Genomic DNA, 7,245 nt, shown 5'->3' on the forward strand with positions numbered 1-7,245 from the left:
GGTTCTTCTCTGCCCAGAACCTCATTAGGTTCTTCTCTGCCCAGAACCTCATTAGGTTCTTCTCTGCCCAGAACCTCATTAGGTTCTTCTCTGCCCAGAACCTCATTAGGTTCTTCTCTGCCCAGAACCTCATTAGGTTCTTCTCTGCCCAGAACCTCATTAGGTTCTTCTCTGCCCAGAACCTCATTAGGTTCTTCTCTGCCCAGAACCTCATTAGGTTCTTCTCTGCCCAGAACCTCATTAGGTTCTTCTCTGCCCAGAACCTCATTAGGTTCTTCTCTGCCCAGAACCTCATTAGGTTCTTCTCTGCCCAGAACCTCATTAGGTTCTTCTCTGCCCAGAACCTCATTAGGTTCTTCTCTGCCCAGAACCTCATTAGGTTCTTCTCTGCCCAGAACCTCATTAGGTTCTTCTCTGCCCAGAACCTCATTAGGTTCTTCTCTGCCCAGAACCTCATTAGGTTCTTCTCTGCCCAGAACCTCATTAGGTTCTTCTCTGCCCAGAACCTCATTAGGTTCTTCTCTGCCCAGAACCTCATTAGGTTCTTCTCTGCCCAGAACCTCATTAGGTTCTTCTCTGCCCAGAACCTCATTAGGTTCTTCTCTGCCCAGAACCTCATTAGGTTCTTCTCTGCCCAGAACCTCATTAGGTTCTTCTCTGCCCAGAACCTCATTAGGTTCTTCTCTGCCCAGAACCTCATTAGGTTCTTCTCTGCCCAGAACCTCATTAGGTTCTTCTCTGCCCAGAACCTCATTAGGTTCTTCTCTGCCCAGAACCTCATTAGGTTCTTCTCTGCCCAGAACCTCATTAGGTTCTTCTCTGCCCAGAACCTCATTAGGTTCTTCTCTGCCCAGAACCTCATTAGGTTCTTCTCTGCCCAGAACCTCATTAGGTTCTTCTCTGCCCAGAACCTCATTAGGTTCTTCTCTGCCCAGAACCTCATTAGGTTCTTCTCTGCCCAGAACCTCATTAGGTTCTTCTCTGCCCAGAACCTCATTAGGTTCTTCTCTGCCCAGAACCTCATTAGGTTCTTCTCTGCCCAGAACCTCATTAGGTTCTTCTCTGCCCAGAACCTCATTAGGTTCTTCTCTGCCCAGCTCTCCAGCCTGTCCAAGTCACGCTGGATGGCAGCATGGCCCTCTGGGGTGTCAGCCACCCCACCCAGTTTGGTATCATCAGCAAACTTGCTGAGGATACGCTCTGTCCCCTCATCCAGGTCGTTAATGAATATATTAAACAAAATTGGACCAAGTATTGACCCCTGGGGGACACCGCTAGTTGCAGGCCTCCAACTAGACTCTGTGCTGCTGATCACAACCCTCTGAGTTCTGTCCCGCAGCCAACTCTCAATCCACCTCGCTGTCACCTCATCTAGCCCATACTTCCTCAGCTTCCTAATGAGGATGTTATGGGAGACAGTGTCAAAAACCTTTTTAAAGTCAAGGTAGATGACATCTATGACTCTCCCCTCATCCAGCCAACCAGTTATAACATCATAGAAAGCTATCAGATTGGTCAAGCATGATTTACCCTTGGTAAATCCATGTTGACCACTTCCAATAACTTCCTGTTCCTCAACGTGTTTGGAGATGACGTCCATAATGAGTCGCTCCATTACCTTCCCAGGGACAGAGGTGAGACTAACCAGCCTGTAGTTCCCTGGGTCCTGCTTCTTGCCTTTTTTGAAGATCGGAGTGATGTCAGCCTTCCTCCAGTCCTCAGGCACCTCTCCTGTTCTCCATGACCTTTCAAAGACGATGGAGAGTGGTCTAGCAAATGAGGGACAATGAGGTCAGTGAAGCTGGAAAGTCTAGATGATGGAGAAAAGGGAAAGAACATTGAAAGGATGATTTGAAGGCATAAGCTGAACAAAGCTTTCTCTTTTGCTCACAGTGAGGGAATTAAACACAGTCTCTTTCTCCAATACGTGTATTTTTTATTTTATATTATATAATGTTATAAACATATAATACACGTTTATATATTATAGAATATACCTTTTAAATACATGTATCAAATATCATAAGAAGAGGTTGCAAATAACCAATATGGCAACCAATTTGAAGGCTAAGGGAGAAAGGAAATAGTCTTTAGCTGAGAAGAGGGAGAGAAGAGCAGAGGAAGGGAAAGAGTGTGTGTGGGCAGGGAATTAAAGCTAAATCGCCTTTACCATAGATGCAGTTGAAAGAAACAACTGAATTATCCAAAAGAGAGATGCTTCTATTTTGAGAAAGCAATTAAGAGAGACTTTAGAGAAGATTTCTGATGCAATACTGAGTTTAGTTTTGACCTTCTTCTGTAAAATAAAGTGTTTCCTTAAAATATAAATTGCATCTTAACAAATTTAATTTTTAATTATCTTATTTGTCTCTGAATTGTCATAACATAAGTAATCAAATGCTAGAACAAGTGTATTCGCATTCATAGAATTTTAAAAAATCTATATGTTACTCAAAATTATAAACCAACCAACCAAACTCCATACAGGAGTTAATTAACTGTTTTCTTGCTTACTACTTATTTTGTTTAAAGCAGTGCCATATGGCTCCGAGGGTCATAACTTAGTGGTCTAAGACATCATCATCACCTAGCTCTCAGGTTCAAAGATAGTTTGTTCTTTTCTCTTTGGGAATTTGTAATCTGTGAGTAAGTCATGTGATAAGTTAGGTGGTTAGTGGTTTGCTTTTTTCTTTTAAATACAAGAAATATGGCCTTTTTTAAGATGACAGTTGGCTGTGTAAATTGGATCCTCAGTTGTTACAAAACTAGATTGTTTGTCACTAGGCCACATAACTAACTCTGAAAACAACAACAAAAAAAAGCCCCCAAAGTATCATGATGTGTTTTTTTTGTTTTTGTTTTTGTTTTTTTTTTTTTTTTTTTTATGAGCCATATTAAGGTGATTACTAGTGTAGTTGGAATTCCCATTGCAGGTTACATCTCTGTAAAAATCACCGTAGAGAATTTGCACTGCATCTGTAATTTACCCTGACATAATAGTTGTCATTTGGCAGTCACCTACATAACCCTGTTCTCGAGATTTAGCTTTGATATTGGGTGCAGTAGCACATCCTTGTTCTGAGTTACATAGTATTGGAAAGGATTCCGGAACCATTCAGGTGCAGTAGGAATAATTAGGATGTGCCCCAGTTTCTGCTCTTAAATTCTCATGTCCTGGCAGAAGTGGTTGGGTTTTGACATGGTTGTTTGGTTTTTGTTTTGTTTTGTTTTTATTGTGTGTGTGTTTGTGGTTTTTTGTTGTTTTTCTTTCCCCCCCTGTAGTATAAGGCTAGGTTTACTTTACCAATGTGCAACTTTAAAAGATACATTATTGTATTCATTTGCAACTTGTTTCAAAGCCAGTTAAGAGCTGTTTCAAATAAGTAGCTGCAGCCATTCATTAGCCACAGTAATATCTAGCTAAACAAAACACTTGATACTTAATTTTAATTTTTTTAAAGCAAAGCCTAATTTTTCATTCTGTATTCTTTAGACTGTAATTTAAAACAATACATAAAACATAAGCCAGATTATTTAAATTACTGGATAGCCACTCTATTTTCTTGTTTGCAACAATATAGACAAGGTAATTGGTTTCTTTTTAACTTTTGCAACAGAAAATAAAATTACCGAAGAAAACAGCCAGACGGTACCCAGTATATGAGCTTTATCTCTATGGGGAAGGCAATTATGCTGAAGAAAACAAAAATCTCTTCTTGACAGGAATTCCAGTTCTCTTTCTTCCTGGGAATGCTGGCAGTTACAAACAAGGTAAGCATTTCCCTAAGTTATAGGTATGTTACAAAGAGCTCTCGTGTTTATGCATTACTTAAGGGCAAGAAGTTTTCTGTTTAAAGTAATATCAACAAAAGTCATAATGGTTGATCATATTATGGTATAGATATCCTTGTAGTCCATGGTTAATTTTAAGCAGTCAAAATACTTCATTTTTATTTGAAATCAGTTGAGCTATAATATTTTTCTGGAGTAAGACTTTGACTTTGGAAAGCCGGAAACAGTACTGTTTATGCTGTACTATGGCAGCACTGCACCCTTGCTGTGTTTTTGATGGTAAACATCTAATTGGTTTCGATTTGAACAAGGTTTAGTGCAGTTACACCGAAAAAAAGAGACCTGAATTTGATGAGAAGAAACTGAACAAGCTACCGTATGTGATGTAAAATAATTAAGTACTATAGAAATAAGCACCATCTTGAGGCTTGCCCTGTAGCTTCATTATTTCCTACCTCGTTATGTAGTGGTGTTTTTTCCTTAGTGTCATCTTCTTACTTTGCACATAGCCCGCTTTTGTTTTCACATTATTCTCTTACGCTTCTAGGCTCCAAATGAAAAGAAGTAATAGTTGTAAAGCATTTTATTTTTCATTGTAAATACAAAAGTTAGTAGTTAGAACGCAAAGTTTTGTGTTTAAGCATTTATTCCAGTATCTGGTATTTCTTCCACGCTGGGTTTGTGAGGCTGTTGTTTCAAAGCACATTGTAGAGAATAAAAATATTAACACTCTTATGATGTTAGCCAAATTGATGTGTATGTATGGGGAAAACCACCACAGTCTAAATCCTGATGTCTTACTGTGGTAATTTTTCCTCATATTTGCACTGAACTTGATGATTATCTGATTTCACAGAACCTTTATAAAGTTATTTCCTTTGAGAACATACCCTCTTAGCTTATAATAAAGTAAAATATTTTACTAACTCGTACTTTCAGAAAACCCATACAGACCTGCAAGCACAATAGTATCCAAAGAAGATTACGAACATAATGATTGAGAGATACCATATGGACTTTTGTAATTGTGCATAAAGTATTGTAAATCTGAATTAATGCTGTCTCTAAAAACATGGAAGTGCCTCACTACGCAGGAAATAAAATAGTACCTTCAGTATATGTTAGGGATCAAAAGGAAGTATATGAAGAAAAAAACCTTACACTAGGTGAGTAGAAGGACTGAGTTATGTGGATATAATGTGCCACTTAAGATCAGTAAATATTTAAATATTTATTCTTTGTTTTCAGAAGTTGATTTAGGGAGACTGTCAATAAGTCATGTTAATTGTTCAAAATCTTTGTTAAAATGGATTGTTTTGCCTTAATCAGTGACTCAGAATAGTTTTGGTTTTATTATGGAATTTATGAAAATTCATATTTCATTCACAATTCATTTAAATTCTAATACCTAGATGAGCAGAGGTGATGGTGGTGGCATTATTTTCATACATGTTTAAAATATATTCATATTTGCTGAGCATTGAAGATGGAAGTGTTGCTGCTGCCTTTGCTGGATTTGTTATTTTGATATGTTACAGGTTCCAGGGGGACCTCATTGTGGCCTTTCAGTACTTAAAGGAGGCTTATACGAAAGAAGGGGACAGACTTTTTAGCAGGGCCTGTTGTGATAGGACAAGGGCTCATGGTTTTAAATTAAAAGAGGGTAGATTTAGACTAGATATAAGGAAAAAATTTTTTACAATGAGGGTGGTGAAACACTGGAGCAGGTTGCCCAGAGAAGTGGTGGATACCCCAACCTTGGAAACATTCAAGATCAGGTTGGACTGGGCTCTGAGCAACCTGATCTAGTTCAAGACGTTCCTGCTCATTGCAGGGGAGGTTGGACTAGATGACCTTTCATCTAAGGACCTTTCTTTAAAGGTCCTTTCCAACCCAAATTATTCTATGATTCTGTGACTTTTGAAACATGTTAATTCATCATCTTTCATGGGCACTCAAATGAACCTTTTAAAATGGACAAAATTCAGTCTTTGACTAAAAGATCTGCTTTAATTTTTGGGAATTAACCTGAGATTAGAACTGAGATCCTGAGTTCTATTTAGGAATCTGTCACACGCTTGCCTTGTGATCTTTGGCACTATTCTTGTTCCTTTTACCACGACTTCCAAGTTATAAAGTTGTGACAAGGTATTTGATCTTTTAAATACTTTTTAGGTCTTTTCAAATAATTTCAACAGTTTTCTTGTTGCTTGTTACTTTTAGATAGAATTGTTGAAATGATGACTACAAATTAGATTTATAAATTTCATCTTGCTGGGTGTTTGTAAAAAGTATTTCATAAATATTGCTTTCCAATTTCATGAACTTTGCTGAAATTTGTTTGATATGTACATTTCTATAGCAAACTTTTCTGAGAAGGAGGATTGTGTAGGCTGCAGATCTCTGAAACTGTTGCACTCTAGAAGAATCTTGCTTCTCTGTGCTGGATTTGGGCAGATCTTTCTGGTGGTAATTAGTTTATTTGCAAAAGTATATACTTGGTTTTGGGACTCTCTCTTTTATTTTGTTCTTTCCCTATTGTGCTTTTTTATTTGCAGCCGTTACTGTTCCCATCTTGCCATGTCTCCATGGAAACTCAGGGACAGTTCTGCACTCAGAAGGCTGTCTTAAATAGCAGCTGGGGTTAGATGGAGAAGACAGGTCAGAAACAAGACCTTATAAACAGAACGTTTTTTCCCTCGAGATTTTAGGTGGAAAAGTGTCCTTTGGTGTTTGATTTTTCTAATCCCCCATACATATCTTGGTTGTATTTGGGAATGTTGTCCTAGAGTTGATGGTCTTCAAAGGAATTTTAGGAAAGCTTAACAGTAGCGATGCTTCTAGAGTTGAAAGTCAAGACTGCTCGTTTTGCTTTCTTGTCCTGGTGGCTGTAACAAGGTGCAAATGAGATGAGAAAAGCAGCACTCGGATGGAGGAACATAATCCTTGAACTTGTATAAATTTGTTTTTGACATAAAATATCTCTGTAGTCAGCAGTAAGCTAGGTAACATGCTTAACTGCCATAAGCATAGTAGGCAGCTCTTGGTAACTCATTCCAAACTTTCTTTTCATCTCATTCGGTTTGTGCTTTTCCACATTCTTCTGTAAGCTCTTTTTATGATATGTTTACTAGTATTTTTTTACCAGAGGGATTCATATAAAAATAGGAAAGAATTCTTTCTCTTCTCATTTTACAATTTGGTTCTGACAGTGACTGGCTGATACTTTTGCTCTGATATCTTCAGATCTGTTTTTGTAAAACGAGTGTGATTGCATATTAGAGAAGAGATTATTTGCTTTTGGATGTCTTTTTCATCCTTTTTTTACTTTTATAAATTACTTGAGATAAACAATGCATTTAAGAGAACATTTGTTTTTTAAGAGATTATATATTTATGTGTTTGTCTACTAATCGTGGTGCTAAGCAGTGAGTATCAGACTGTTCTAATTAA

The sequence above is a fragment of the Vanellus vanellus genome (genome assembly GCF_965231255.1).
Source record: "Vanellus vanellus genome assembly, chromosome: 5".
In the NCBI taxonomy this organism is placed as follows: domain Eukaryota; kingdom Metazoa; phylum Chordata; class Aves; order Charadriiformes; family Charadriidae; genus Vanellus; species Vanellus vanellus.